The following is a 17414-nucleotide window of genomic DNA, read 5'->3' as shown; positions in this document are numbered from 1 at the left end:
ATATATTTACACACACACACACACACACACACACACACACACACACAAATGTGGTAGATTAACTCCTAAGAGAGCAAAAGGAAGTTTTTGAAAAAATTGAAGCAGTAACATAACATAATTCATCTTTGAGAAGATTATTTTGATTACAATTTGAAAAATAAGTTAATGAAGCAGAGTGCTTTCTTAAACTGTTGGTTTAGTAAACATGAAATATTTAACACAATTCAAATACTCGTGTTTTAGGATTGTTATAATTAATGCAACAACTGTAATTTTCTTTACTATAACTTGGTTATATTTTTAAAGCAAATATTTCTTTTCAGTAAGACTGTTCACTTCTCACTACTAACCCTCCATCTTGACTGGTAATTTTTATCCAGAGATAAACCATTTGATACAAATGAAAGCCAGAAATTCAAATTTTCTCAGTCTGTTTTATAAATATTACACAAGCTGCTAGATGAAAAAGAACCACTACTGAGTAATGTATGTGATCTTTGTGACACCTATTCCCCTTTCTGCTCAAAGATTGTATTATTTTTCTCTATATTATATTTATTTTGTGTTTGAACTTGTTAAATATTTCATTACATAAATTGTATTGTTGTAGATAAAATGGAATGTTTGTTCTCACACTCATCTAGATAGTATAGATTGTTTGCTGTTTTATCCTAAAACTGTTACTATATAGATAATAATTAAATAATCATATTTTACATTATTGTTCCAAAAAAATAACGTTAGCTTCGGGGGCTGGTTAGATATGCTAAACACTAAAAATTTCATTGCAGAGTGCTGTCTTCCTCAGTAGTGATATTATGCACTAATATCAAGAAAAAACATTTTCTACTAATGAGGAACACTTGTAGCGAGAATGCATAAAATTCAAAATGGCTTTGAAGATTAAAATAAAGGGTAACTAAAGTACTGCTGTGAACGTGAGTTTGTAACTATCTTTTCAAGATTCTGCTTTCAATTATTTTTATATGGATCTAGAATTTAGATTATTCGGTCATATGGTAGTTCTATTTTTAATTTTTGATGATCTTCTACATTGTTTTTCTTAGTGGTTAATCAATTTTATAATAGCTGCAACAGTGCACCGACTTGAATGTCACATCCTCACCAACAAAGCAAAGAGGAGGAACAGTGAAAATTTTAACCTTTGGATGAATAAAATATGGTAGAAACACATAATGGAATATTATTTGGTCCTTAAAAGGAAGGCAGTCTTGTCACATAGAAAAACAGATGAAACTTGAGGATAACATGCAAGTGAAATAAGCCAGTCATATAAAATATTACCTTAGTATTCCACATCTATGCACTATGTAAAGTGGTCAAATTTGTAGAAAACAGAGTAGAAATGTATACTACTACCCGTGTAGTAGAAAATAGGGACCTGCTGTGTAAACGATGCAGGGATGGCATGCAAAATGAAAAAGTTTTAAAGATTTATTGTATAACAGCAAGACTATATACTTAACACTATTGACCAGTGCAGTAAAATCTGTTGATATAGTTAACTTCATTTTATGATTTAAAACAAAACAAAACAAAGTTTTAGTATATTTTTACCACAATACAAATTAAATTTGAGGAAAAATCCAGAAAGAAAAAACTCAATAATGGTATTAATTTCTAAGTGCCAATGTTAAGGCTCTGGACGTACTAATATAACCTTATACACAGTTTGTTTCTACTTACTGATAACTAGAACTCAGGATTTTTGTTGTAAATATAAAAATACTAGTAAAATTTTCTGTGGTGATGAAAAAAATAAAATAAAATAAAATGAAGTGTGACAGAACTCATGCACTGTACAATGTTATGAGATTTTTCTTACAGCCATAATAAAATTTTCTAACATTTGAACATTAATAAAGACAGTGATTGAATGAATTTTCATTTGCTATTAATATATAAGATTTAACATTGAAAACCTTTTTAATGTAAATTCCAAATAAAGCTACTTTTTTTATCTCATGCTATTTTCTCTTTGATATGGAAGAAATGTGAATTATTCTGTTCTTTCTTTAAAGATATCTGTGAAGTAAAGTACTCTTGTCTTTTCAGAAATATAGCTTTCAGGGATTTTGATTATTTAAATTTTCTTGAGTCTTTGATTCTTGTGGTATCCTTCCTGAAAAATCATTTCCACACCAGTCAGTTCAGGAGAAAATCTTGTAGTTCTTGACTCTATTCAAATTACATTTACGACTTGAATTACAACTCATATTAAAAGTAAATCATACTAGACTGGGCAAATATTTTATGCACATAAACTAATATAACTATATAGTTGATGAAAGTAGAAACAATAGAAACCATGTTTCCCAGTGCAAAAGAGCACAATTATACATGATAACTTTTATACTTTTATCCAAAGTATTAATAAGCCAGTACATATTATAAATAAACGATAATTTAGAAAATATCATTGTCAACCTTGTCCACATAACTACCCAAAATTTTACTTTTATATGTATATACCATATTTTTGGTAAACACATTTATAGTTGGGTTCTAAATGAGTATTTACATATTTGTGCTTGCATGTATATTTCTATATAACAATTTTGCTATGAACATTCTTACATAATACAGAGGGTGTATATATTTAAGTTTATATAAGATAATGATTTCTAAAAATAATCTAACAGTTTACACTGTTATTAATAAAATATAAAGCTGACTTATATGCCACAGCTTTAACAGCTCTAGCCAAGTAAGAGTGCAATCATCTGTCAAGCTCTGTGAGGAACTGCCCATCCCATTCAATGGTCCAAGACATAGGGTGATAAGAAAAGAAGTATCAAACAGATCATTTGGGTCTCAGGTACAAGTTGCAATGTCCAAAGTAATACAACACAACACAATATATCACATAGATTTTTATCTCTACCTCAGTCTATATTTTCTAATTGTTTCAAAAGGTAGTTTTTAGGATTATATGGAAAATTATTACTTTCACAGCCTTACATATGAGGCGTTGGCAAAAAAAAAACTTTGAGAAATTGGCAAAAAGAGTGATATTTTGGGACCCAAATACTCTATGGTGCAAACTAGCCTCGATGCAGCTGTGACAGCAGGTGTGTGTGGGCAGGTGAATGTGTTAACAGGTGCAGATCTGAGCAATGCAAGCTGCATGGGTTGGGTGAACAGACTGTGCAGACCTCTGTGTACAGCACACTTCAGCACTTGGCCACAGCTGGTACTGCAGGTATGGGAGAAGAAAGCATTTTGATGATTAGACTTGAGCAAGGCAGGGCTTACTTCAAAAGTGACTGAGTTTCATTGTATGGGAATTTCAGACATTGGTTGGGTTGAACAATTTTTATCTTTTTTTTTTTTTCAGGCCAGACTACAGTCTTGGGTAAAATCACAAAGGTGCTAAAGACAGTATAGGCTACAAAATATTCTTTCTTTTATTTTTAATTTTTTTTTCTTTTTTTGTATTTTTCTGAAGTTAGACGCAGGAAGGCAGTCAGACTCCCGCATGAGCCGGACTGGGATCCACGAGGCATGCCCACCAGGGGGCTCCTGGGGGGTGTTGCTTCGCTGCAAAAAAAAAAGCCATTCTAGCGCCTGAGGCAGAGGGCGTGGAGCCATCCTCAGTGCCTCGGCCAATTTTGCTCCAATGGAGCTTTAACTACAATAGGGGAAGAAAGAGTTAGAGAGGAAAGAGAGGGGGAAGGGTAGAGAAGCAGATGGGCGCTTCTCCTATGTGCCCTAACTGGGAATAGAACCTGGGACTTCCACACACCAGGCGAACCCTCTACCGCTAAGCCAACTGGCCAGAGCCTACAAAACATTCTTACATCTTGTTTAGGCCTCAATATTATTTTTTAATTTAATTTAATTTATTTTTTAATTTAGTGAAAGGGAGGGAGGCAGAAACAGACTCCTGCATGCGCCCCCACCAGGATCCACCAAGCAAGCCCACTATGGGGCGATGCTCTGCCCATCTGGGGTGTTGCTTCATTGCTCAAACTCTTTTTGGCAACTGAGGCAGAGGCCATGTAGCCATCCTCAGTGGTTGCAGCCAACTTGTTACAAGAGAGCCATGATTGCAGGAGGGGAAGAGAGGGAAAGAGAGAGAGAAGTGAGAGAGGGAGGGGTGGAGAAGCATATGTTCACTTCTCCTGTGTGCCATGAATAGAAATTAAACCAGGGACATCCACAAGCCAAGCCGGGCCGTCTCTCTACCACTGATCCAACCGGCCAAGGCCAGCCTTTATATTCTTAATACTAGAAGAAAGTAAGCACCATTAGAACACCTCCTTTTAGTTTTATTTCTTTTCATTATGTTTTTAATGTTTTTCCATAGAACACGTTGTTATGTAATACACGGACCACAAAAAAAAAGCACATGTGTTGTACATGTAAGCTATGGACATGTGGTTTTAAAATGAACACCTTTAAATTCACCACACACTTAAGAACACCATTATCCAAAAAAATAATAATAACAGTAAATGTGTGCACTGCCTTAATCTCATCTAAGTGAATTGTACATATTATTTCATTGCCTTCTTTCAATATTTCATAGTATATGTGGCTATGTACATATGCATGCACATCTAGTTAATACATCATGGATATCTTTGTTTTAAACCCTTATGAATGACATAGGGTCACACTGAAAGTATCATTGTATGACTTGTTTTTAACTAAATTTTGCTTCTAAAATTCATGTCATCCTTATAAATCCAACTCATTTATTATCAATCTTTGTAATGTTCCATTTTGTGTTTTATTTATGTATTGTTCTGTTAATGAATATTATTTCCAGATTTCTTTACCATTAGGAATAATTTTGTTTATGAGCGTTTTTGTATATTTTTTTCATGTCCATATAAAAAATGTTTTCTACCTAAAAATGGAATTATTTGATTTAAAAGATGTATGTATTGAAATGTGCAAGATAATACCAAATTATTTTTCAAAGTGTTTAAAACAAATTACCCCTTAGCAACACATACATTTTTCTTATTCCATAATGTCATTAATTTATATTTTAAAATTTCTTAATTTTTGCTACTCTCATTAGATGTTTAATCTAATATATTGCTATTCTAATTTAAATTTTATTGATTACTAAGTTGTCCAAGGTTCAGACAAAGCCGAAGTAAAGTCATTGAAGTTGTAATTGATAAAATTTATTGCTAACACACCAGAAAGACAGTTTGCAAATTGAATCACTCACACCAAAATATGTAATGAGGCTCGGGGATATTGTCACAAAGCAGCTTATAATGTGAGAAAACATTATTTTCAGCATAATTAAGCTAAATTAATGACTAAAGTGCTTTTGGGTGCTTTAAAAACCTTCAAAGCTAATTTCTATTTGCTTGTGACTTTAACAAAGGAAATTTATACTTTAAATCTAGAACTGGGTGAAATGTTTATACTCAGTTTTAAATTCTTATTTTGTTTATTTTAAACTGAGGCTTATTACATTTTGTATAATTTCATTTTTGCAGTTTGAAGACATTATAGACTATATAAATTTTTAAAAGGTAGAGTGTTATGTATATTTTTCACTTTTGTTTTTTCTACACAAAATGTTTTCATTTAATTCAGTCTAATACTTAGTCTTTTCCAATGTTATAATAATTGCTTTATTGCTTAGATCAGTGGAAAGTGATTCTCTATTTGGAACAAATGTGGGGATATGAGAGACATTTTTTTTTTATTTAAGCACATTTAATAAGTTGAATATATTTGAGAGCAACAGGCTCTGAAGCAGCTAATGCCACACAGAACTAAAATGCTGAAGGACGTATGAGGTGTGAGATTGGTCCTTTGCAGAATGCAAGTTTCCTGAAGAACAGTTTGCTGCAGATATGTGATAATCTGTTCACAGAAGAGAAAGGAAGTTTTCACAAGATGGAATTTATAATTGGTTCAAAATTTGGTGTCAAGGAAAGTTAAGGGATAGTGGAAATTTGTGATTTTAAATATACTGGAGGAGTTACAAACAGCTCCAAGACATAATGATTTAGGCCAATCAAAATAAATGTCTAAATACAGTAAATAGGTACTGATGTCTAAATTACCAATTTCAGTGTGTGATGGTGGATAGTACACTCTCTCCTCTGCACATCACAATCATCTAAATGATAGAAGATTACTCTTCATTCAGTTTAAGATCTGAAAGAAATATATTAATTGTAATGATAAATTGTGTTAGTCTATATGGCTGGAGCACAGAGACCACACAATGTTCTCGAATATCATTCTGGATGTGATGGTATTTTTGGATGACATTAATATCACATCAGTGAAATAACCTTTTTAAGACTCAATTTGGTGCCAGCTAGGAGACAATACCTGGCAGGACTGGTGCAAGTTTCTCCAAGAAGCTTCATATGCTCTGAAGCACTATCCAGTATATGGTGCTGTTTCCTAAACAGCCAGGATTCACAGGTACAGGAATAAAAGAGTGGAAATGTGAGCTACACAACTTACTATTACCTCGTGACCATTAGCAAAAGGTTTGCTTCTTGTCTTTGCAGTCATGTACTCTGGTGGGCTAGGGGTTGATTTTCAGAGGAAGGAATGTTTCCATGAGGAGATACAACAATGCACCCATTGAACTAAAAATTAAAACTGCCACCTGATCATTTTGGACTCTTCATGATTCTCAATGCACAGGCAAAAAGAGAGTTACTGTTTTGATCCTGACTATCAAAGGGTAATTAGACTGCTTCTCTACAGTAGAGATAAGGAAGAGTATATCTTAGAGGTCCCTTAGGGCACTGGTCCCCAACCTTTTTTGGATTACGGACTGGTTTAATGTCAGAAAATATTTTCATGGACCAGCCTTTAGGGTGGGATGGATAAATGCACAAAATAAAATTATGCGACTAGCACAAAAACTGTGGTATTTTTAAATATAATTGTCAAACTTATGATACTTATTGGGCTAAGTTAAAGGAGGAATGAGCATGTCCTCATTATTCAGGCTGTATTTAAATTTGTTATTCTGACAACATTTTATGGCTGACATCAATATGTAATATGATAGATTTAGGCTCGCTACCAATCATGAACCTACAACAATGAAAATAAACATGAATCCACTGTGTACTCGTATGCAACTTTATTAGAAGCGTCCTCTTAACATTGTACCAACAACATAACATGAGTAACATCGCCTCTGCCTCCAAACACTTTCCAGTCACTATGGTAACATTTAAAAATGCCTTAAAAATAAGATACAACACAAAAACAAATATAAAGTGCATGAAAAATACAACTCACCATTGTTATGAATATTGTAAGTTAAGGGTTATTTATTATAATGTTTATATAGAATGAGAGATAGTAACCTATCTCTCAACAACCATAACGCTAAATCAGTGGGAGCCCTGAGCTTGTTTCACTGCAACGAGATGGTCCCATCTAAGGGTAATGGGAGACAATGCCACCTGAAGTGTGTTGCTTATGTCCAGTCTACTCCATAATTTTGTTTTGGTTGCTGTCACTGCAGAAAATTCCGCTTCACACAAATAGGATGTCAGAAATGGCAATAGGGTTTTTAGTGCTTTTGTGGCAATTTCAGGGTATTCTGCCATGACTTTAATCCAGAACACTGGCAGAATTGTAGTCTCGAACATATTTTTAAAGCAGCTGTCATTTGCAATCTCCGGTAGTTGATCCTCTTCTTGAATAGACACACTGAATTCACCTGGTTTGTTGACAAATGGATCACGGATCCATTCCTTGGCAATTCGTGGGTCTTTTCTGGTTGAGAAGTAGTGTTCAAACTCTTGTAAAAGCAAATACAGGTGCGCCAGCTGGGAGAATGAAGGCTTGGGCTCCATCTCTTCCAAAATTCCCACGAATGTTTGAAACATGTCAAATATACCCCTGTTCATGCTTCATCCCCACAAATTCAGTTTGGCTTTAAATGCAGCTACTTTATCTGCCAACTTGAAGACAGTTGTCATTTTCCCCTGAAGTGACCGATTGAGTTCATTGAGGAGGTTAAATATGTCACACAAGTAAGCGAGTTTTGTGACCCATTCCTCGTCACTGAAATGTGCTGCTAGCAGTGATTTTTTTCTGAGAGAAATCTCCGCAGCAGCTCTAGTAATTCAAACACTCTGGCCAGGGACCTCCCTCGGAATAAGCATCTTATTTCTGTGTATAAGAGAAGGTGTCTGTGCTCCGCGTTCATTTCCTCACAAAGCTGCCCGAACAGGCGCGAGCGAAGGGCGTGTGCTTTGATGTGGTTAATAACTTTAACGATACCATTCAATATGCTGTTAAGTTCTGGTGGTATATTTCTGCTAGCCAGCATTTCCCTGTGAATGACACAATGCGTAGACTCGCATTCAGGTGCAACCTCCTTAATCCAAGTAGTTAAACCAGACATCCTTCCGGTCATGGCAGCAGCTCCATCTGTGCATATGCCGACGCAAAAAGACCATTTCAGTTTTTCTGATATATAGTCATCCAGCGATTTAAATAGTTCTGCGGCTGTGGTTTTGGTTGGCAATGATAGTGCACATAACATATCCTCATGCACATCCTCTTGATAAAGATAATGCACATAAACAAGTAGCATTGCCTTGTTGTCAATATCTATAGATTTGTCAACCTGGAGAGTGTACCACAGTGATTTATTAATCCCTTTCAACAATTGTGATTCAATGTCCTCTGCTATTTCCTCAATGTGCTGTGTGATGGTGGTAGCTGAAAGAAGCATCTGTGCTAACTTTTTAACCGCAGCCTCTCCTAGAAGTTCTTGACAAATGTCTTTAGTGGCTGGAAGGATCAATTCTTCACCAATGGTGAATACTTCTTAGCCTTAGCAATATGATTAGCCACCAAGTATGATGCTCTCAGTGCACTTGCATTTATTGATGTAGTGGCCACCAGTAATTGTTTCTCTCCTTCTTGTTCATGCTTTTTTCTTTCTAAATACTCAGAAGGCTTGTCTTTTAAAGTAGGGTGCTTGATCTTCAAGTGGCAAAGCAGTTTTGAAGGCTTCATTGCCTCATTACTTAGCTGATCGCCACATATTATGCAGAGCGGCCTTGGTGCGCGAGACTCACCAGTTACGATAAATCCATACTTCAAGTAGGACTCCTGGTATTGTCTGTTAAATAAAGCCTTCATTTTCTTCGAGGTCGTAGGTTTTTTTTCTGTCTCCTCACTGGCCCTTTTCCACTTTGGAAATAACTTTTGATGGAATTTTGTTTTTCACTCATTTTGCTAGTTTATGGGTTTAATTTTAGCGGCAATGTATCACATCACTGAGACAAGCGTCAGGAGTGAGTCTTAGACGGATGTAACAGAGGGAATATGGTCATTTTTTTAAAAATAAAACATTGTTCAGACTTAAATATAAATAAAACAGAAATAATATGTTATTTATTCTTTCTCTGCGGACTGGTACCAAATGGCCCACAGACCGGTACCGGTTCGCGGCCCGGGGGTTAGGACCACTGCCTTAGGGTGTTTCTTAGTATTTTTATGTCTCACGATTAAACTCTATGGAAAACTACAGCAATTCAATGCAGGAAAATAGCCCAGGCCTGTAGGAATAATTGTTTGTGTCACCTCATCCGGTCAAGAACCATGACTAGCTGAGGTGCTTGCTGAATGCAAAGGGAATACAGAATGCTAGTGGAAAAGATTGTTATAAACACTATATAAAAGATATCAGAAACAAGAACTGTGTTTCTTCTTAATTTTGTTATTAATATGTTTATGTGATTGATATGTACATATATGTTTCTTTGCGTGTGATATATATCAAATATATATCTTATATATTTGCATATATATATCTAAAACTATCTTTGTTACTACTATTTATTTATTTATTTTTCAGTGAGAGGAGGGGAGGCAGAGAGAGAGACTCCTGCAAGCACCCCAACTGGGATCCACCCAGCAAATCCACTAGGGGGTGATGCTCTGCCCATCTGGGGCATTGCTCCATTGCTCAGCAACCGAGCTCCTCCTAGTGTCTGAGGCAGAGGCCATGGAGTCATTCTCATTGCCAGGAGCCAACTCGCTCCAGTTGAGCCATGGCGGCAGGAGGGGAAGAGAGAGAAATACAAAAATGACAGTGGGAGAGGTAGAGAAGCAGATGGACACTTCTTCTTTGTGTGTGCCCTGACCAGCAATCAAACGCAGGACATCCACACACCAGGCCAACATTCTACCACTGAGCCAACCAACCAAGGCTGTTTGTTACCACTTTTATTCTCCTATCATGTAACATAATATATATTGACTTTATATCATAATATTAAAGTACTGTTAACTTTACTACTTGGTATTTAAGTTATAGGATATTGAAAAGAGTAAACATTATTCAAGGAATTTTCACTCCCTTCTGAGTAAAAAGTATGTTTTCTGTTGTATGTCAAATAGCTATATCATGTTAAATGTTAGTGTGACTTTGTTATTGTTTTCAGTTGCAGATTAAGTATGGTTTAAGAAGATGTATTTGGTACAAAGTTGACAGGGCATGCTGGATAATGGTGTCCAAATATGTGGTGACCCATTATTCTATGTGATGCTTCTGTAAAGATGCTTTTGGATATAAAAACACACACACATACTATCGGTTCTGTTTTTTTGAAGATCAGCAACCAATGCATCCATTTTGGTGGAACACAATCCAGTTTACTTCCAGAGTTGATCATGAATCTCAAACTTTACACACACTATTTAATGACTGCTAGCTTTTCCCACCACAAACAAATCTTACTGATGATTGAATTACATTTACAATAAATCATCAGCTCTTAGTATTGAGTGAACAAACTGAGTTTAGGGAGACAGAAAGAGAGAAAGACACACTAATAAAGAAACAGAGAGAGAAAGAGGGAAAAAGAGAGAAAGAGAAAGACTAAGAAAAGTAAGTATACAAACCTGAGACTTTGATACTAACAGTTTACAGCATTAATTTTTCAACTATTGTGCAGCAAGAATTTTTAAAACATGCAATTCCTGACTTTTCCCTTAGATTGTCAATTATAAAAAAAAGACAACAGCCAACGCAATAGCCATCCAGTGTGAATGAATCAAAATTTTACCTATTTTTTGTCAGATCAGCAAAATATATATAAATATACATATTTTTCAGTGTGTGGCAGAATTTTAGTAATTAGTTTATGTGTGTCCTGAGATGAAAAAGATAGAAAATCGCTGGCTGAGAGATTGGATCAGAGTACAAATTTAATAAGTGTAGCTTTTTTCATCATAACCATTACTAACTGCAATTGTTAAGGATACAGAATCATACCAAAAGGAAAAAATTAGACACCCTGTAGCTATGTTGATTAAAAAATGCTCAACCTTGAGAAGCTGAATTAGAATTGCACTTTTCTTTCCTGCTTTATAATTCATTACAACGAATGTAACAAAGACCTGTTCTTTTTAAAACTGATTTGATTATACCTCCAACAATTATTATCACCTAAAAAAAAAATTGAAATTCTTTTTACTTTCAAAACAAAAGTATGCTGTAAGCATGCATGGCAACTTGCAAATTAAAATTTTAAGGTTATAATTAATTTTAAAGTGTATTTTATTTCACATGTGTTCAATAGTGAGTGACTCTAAAATATATCTGAAGTCTACTTATACCATAATACATTTTCTTATAATTCCTATTAGAGTTTTTCCTTTAATCTCTTTTTCCAAATTAAATTAAAGTATGTGAACAACAAGAACTTTAGTAGTCCATCAATTATTGCATATAACCCAAAATCAAGCAACAGTAGATAATATCCAGCCTGAATTTGGCACAAAAAGGACATAAGACATATAGAAAATGATATTTAAATTTCAGATGTCATTCTATCTTATTAGAAATCATATTGACTGCAAACATGTTAAAATACCCAATCAAATGTCAGCGAATAATAGAACACATTTTTTAAAGACATAAATAGGTTGAAAGTAAAAGGATGCAAAAAGTTAACCAAGAAAAGTAGAGTAGCTATAGTACTATCAGATAAAATGGACTTGAAGACAAAAGAAAATTGTTCCTAGAGACCTATATAAAACCTCCTTAATGAAAAATGGATCAAATATTAGAAAGTTATAAACATAAATATACCTAAATATTGAATTTCAAAATACATGAAACAAAAACTGACAGAAATTAAGGGGAATATAGGCAATGTGAAAATTATTGTTGAGGCTTCAATAATTCACTTTCAATAGTGAATAGAGAAACTAGGCAGAAGTACACATGGGAATAGAAAAATTTTAACAATGCCACAAATCAATATGCCTCATGTATTTATAGAACACTCTAATCAACAATGACAAAACAAAAAATCATTCTCAAATACACATGGCAAATTCATCAAGATCATTTACTGGGCTAATAAGCAAGCTTCAAAAATCTTTGAAAGATTGAAATTATACAGAACATGTTCTCCCACTATAATAGAGTTAAATTAGAAATCAACAAAATAAAATGTGAGAATTCCACAAATATTTGAATATCAAACAATGCATCTTTAAATAACTAATGAGTCTATTAAGTATTCATAAGAAAAATAGAAAATACTTTCAGATGAATGAAAACTGGAGGAAAATTTAGCCAAACTTATGGTATGAAGTTAAGGCAGTGCTCAGATGGTAATTCATACCTACAAATGCATATATTAAAATAAATCAAGCCTGACCAGGCAGTGGCGCAGTGGATAGAGCATTGGACTGGTATGCAGATGACCCAGGTTCTAGACCCCAAGGTTGCCAACTTAAACGCAGGCTCATCTGCTTTGAGCAAAGCTCACCAGCTTGGACCCAAGGTCACTGGCTTGAGCAAGGGGTTACTCGGTCTGCTGAAGGCCCACGGTCAAGGCACATATGAGAAAGCAATCAATGAACAACTAAGGTGTTGCAATGAAAAACTGATGATTGATGCTTCTCATCTCTCTCCATTCCTGTCTGTCTGTCCCTATCTATCCCTCTCTCTGACTCTCTCTCTGTCTCTGTTAAAAAAATAAATAAACAAATAAATAAATAAATAAAGTATCTCAAAGCATCACAAATCAATAATTTAAACATCTACTTTAAGAAACTAGGAATAAAAGAGCAAACTAAACCCAAAGCAAGCAGAAGAAAAAATAAAATAATGCTGAAATAAATGAATTATAGAGTAGAAAAACAATAAATAAAAATCAACAAAACTAAAAGCAGGATTCTTTGAAAAGATCAACAAAATTTTTTAAAATTTAGTAACCTAAACAAAATTATCTTCAGAAAACAAAAATTAGTAAAATCATGAGACAAGAGAATTCATTACAGGCTATATATGTATGTATACATGTGTGTGTGCATGTGTGTGTATATATATATAGATATATATGTATATATATGAATAATATGAAAAACTGTACATCAAAAATTTAGAAACTTAAAGAAATAAAGACTAATTAAAGAAGAATATAAACTATTGTAATGGATAAAGGAGAAATAAATGATATATATAGGTTTATAGCAAGCAGAAAAATTGAAATAGAAATTTTAAAACTTTTAACAAAGAAAATCCTTAGCCTAAGTAGCTTAATTCATGAAAAATACCAACATTTAAAATAAAATTACTACAAATCTTTTATAAACTATTCCAAAAATAAATGTTGGAAGAAAACCTTCTACATTATTCCAGAAGCCAGTTTTATCTTGATGCTAAATCTAGACACATGGAAAAGAAAATCTAAGCATCACATGGAAAAGAAAATCTAGGCATCACATGGAAAAGAAAAAGAAAAGAAACTATTACAGATCAATATTCTTAGTAAATACAGTGTGTCCATAAAGTCATGGTGCACTTTTGACCAGTCACAAGAAAGCAACAAAAAAACGATAGAAATGTGAAATCTGCACCAAATAAAAGGAAAACCCTCCCAGTTTCATACCTATTCAGTGCAGTTCGATGTGAGCTCACACACAGATTTTTTAGGGCTCCCTAGTTAGCTATCCTGTATGGCCTCTACAGACTTGTCACTGACTGATGGCCTACCAGAACAGGGTTTCTCCACCAAACTGCCGGTTTCCTTCAACTGCTTATCCCACCGAGTAATGTTATTCCTAAATGGTGGGGCTTCATTATAAACACGCCGATATTCACGTTGCACTTTGGTCACAGATATGAATTTAGCGAGCCACAGAACACACTGAACTTTCCTCTGTACTGTCCACATCTCTACTGGCATGGCCGTGGGCTGCTCCACTGTATACATGGTGTTACATCATCATCTGCACATGCACACATGCTCCCACATCATCGTGCAGAAACTGGGAGGGTTTTCCTTTTATTTGGTGTAGATTTCACATTACTATCATCTTTTGTTGCTTTCCTGTGACTGGTCAAATGTGCACCATGACTTTACGGACACACTGTATAAAAATAAAAATTCTCAACAAATTACTAACGAAGCAAATACACAAACATATAAAAAGGATTATATAGCATAACTGAATGGGATTTAGCCCAGGAATGCAAAGTGGCAAAACATACTAAAATTAATCAATGTAATAAAATACCATATTATAAGAACACATCAAAAACTACAGGGAATTCTTATATACCATTGATGGAAATGCAAATTGAGGCAGCCACTATTTAAAACAATATAGAGATTCTTTAAAAAAATAAAAATTAGAGCTTCCATATGACCTAGCTGCTCACTTCTGGATAATTATCTGTAGAATATGAAAACACTAATTAAAAAAGATATATCATATACCCCTATGTTATTGCAACATTATTTACAATATCTAATCTGTGAAAACAACCTAAGTGTTTACTGGTAAATAAATAAATAAAGAACACAGGCTATATCTGGATAATGGATTACTACTTAGCCATAAAAAAAGAAGGAAATATTGTCATTTATGACATGAACCTTGAGGAAATTATGCTAAATGAAATAAATCAGATAGAGAAAGACAAATACCATAAAATTTAACTTATATGTGGAATGAAATAATATTAACAAACAAAACAAAGCAAAAACGAACTTATAGATACAGAGAACAGATTGGTGGTAACCAATGTGGAAGGAGGTTGGTGGATGGACAAAATGAGTAAAGAGGCTCAATTTTATGGTGATGAATGGTAATAGACATGATGCTGATTACTCTATAGTATATACAAATATCAATTTATAATGTTGAACATCTAAAATTTTATGACATCATATACCACCTTTACCCCAATAAAAATATAGTAGATGAATAATGTTTTTTTTTTTATTTTTTTTAAGCGAGAGGAGGGGTGATAGACAGACTCCTACATGTGCCCTGATGGGGATTCACCTGGCAACCCCCATATCTGGGGCCAATACTGTGCTCATCTGGGGCCATGCTCACAATTGAGCTGTTTTCAGCACCTAAAGTGGAGGCTGCATGGCACCATCCTTAGTGCCAAGGGTCAGCACACTTTAATCAATCGAACCATGGCTGCAGGGGAGGGAGTGAGAGAGTGAGAAGGGAGAGGAAGTGGAGGAGAGAGGCAATGGTTGCCTCTCCTGTGTGACCTGACTGGGAATCAAACCCAGGACTTCCACACACCAGGTCTACACTCTACCACTGAGCCAAACCCAGAGCCACTGAACATTTTTAAATGAAAAAATTGAAGATTGTCCTATCTCTCTCTCACGCACACACACACACACACACACACACACACACACACACACACACACTAATTGCATCATCTCAACAAAGATCTTATCTCAGAGAATTTGACAAAATTTAACAGCTTTTTTGTTAAATGTCCAACAATTTAGCTTGATAAAGAAACTGTAGTGAAACCCATAACAAAGTGTCATACATAATGGATAAAGACAGAATTTCTTCCCCTTAAGATCAGAAACAAGATAAAAAAAAGTGTCAACTCTGGCTACTTTTAATCTACAATATACTTGACAGCAATTAAGCAAGAAAGATAAATAAAATGCACTCAAATTAAAAAGGAAGAAGTACTATCTGTTCAGATATCACATGACCTTAAATAAAGAAATCTAACAGAAAATTAGGAGTAATAAACAAGTTCAGCAAGGTTGATAGATACAAGAGGCATACACACAAGTTAATTGTAATTCTATATATATCTTTAATGAATAACAGAAAAAATAAAATTTTAAAAATTCTATTCCAAAGACATTAAAATTTATAATATATGTGTGTGTGTGTGTGTGTGTGTGTGTAAATATATAATTTTTTTAATTTTTAAAGAAAAATGCCAGGTTATATATTTAAAACTACAAAATATTCTCAATACTCACTTTTTAAAAGTTTTTTGTTTAACTCCATGGGCTTTAATTGGGAATTTTAGTGATAGGCATTACAATTGCATCTACAAAGTGGTAGCATTTAAATGAATTTTGAATCTCTTAAAATTACAGAAAAATCAGTAAATACAGAGTAAGAAAAATCAGCCATAGGCTTCAGATAAAAATACTTCTTAGTTGCATTTCATAAGAAATGTGGCAGATACTGTAGATTGGCTCATTCAATAGCAAATTGCTTTTACCCTGCCACTAAAATAGAGGCTGAAAAAAATTTTAAAATACCCTACCATTTTAAAACCCCTTTGAACCTGGGCGTGTTCATGCCATTCACTTCCAGCCGGTAAAATAAAAAGAGAGGTCAACTGTCATTAACTTGATGGCTTTTCTTTCCTCCTTTATGGAATGCTGGTGATAACTGGGAGTGCAATAGTAATGCTAAGAAAAATGTAGCAAAAGATAGGGGATTATTCCCGTTATTAGGGAGGCAGAATGTCAGTCTTAGTGTACCACCTGTAGATTTATTTTTGCATTAGATAAATAAATGCTTATTTGCTTGAGCTACTGTAATCAAGTGTCTCTTGTAAAACACAAGCTCTAATATACAGTAAAAAAGAGAGCTTTAATAACATATGACAATGGATACAAGCAAAAAGAGTCTATTTTTTTTCAGTTCTAAAACATTCACAACATTATTAGAAAAATAAATTTAAACATAACCATACATTTGTTTGGTAGTTTAACAGGAAATACACTGATAAAATAGAAAAAATATTATTTCAAAAATAAAAATTGCAATATTTGAAAATGTCAGCTATATAGGTATACATTAGTATCATTTAGAAATTCCCAGGTTATTCTAAAGAAATATTTTAGTAATACTTTTGCATTTAGCCATATTGCCTGTCATGGTGAATTCTACTCACCCACACTGTTAATTGATAATAACTTATGACAATAAACAAAGCTTGTCAATTCTGTTTCTCCGTCCACTCATTGCTATGTGTGCAATTCTTGATGAGCTAATTATATGCTCTGAAAATTTTTCTTGAAGCAATGATACTCATCACTATGTTCAACTCTGTATTTTGGAGACAAGGACTCAATTTTTAAAATGTCTGGGTGTGGGTGGGA

The sequence above is a fragment of the Saccopteryx leptura genome, chromosome 4, assembly GCF_036850995.1.
Source record: "Saccopteryx leptura isolate mSacLep1 chromosome 4, mSacLep1_pri_phased_curated, whole genome shotgun sequence".
NCBI classification, from domain to species: Eukaryota; Metazoa; Chordata; class Mammalia; order Chiroptera; family Emballonuridae; genus Saccopteryx; species Saccopteryx leptura.
This window is presented reverse-complemented; position numbering follows the sequence as displayed.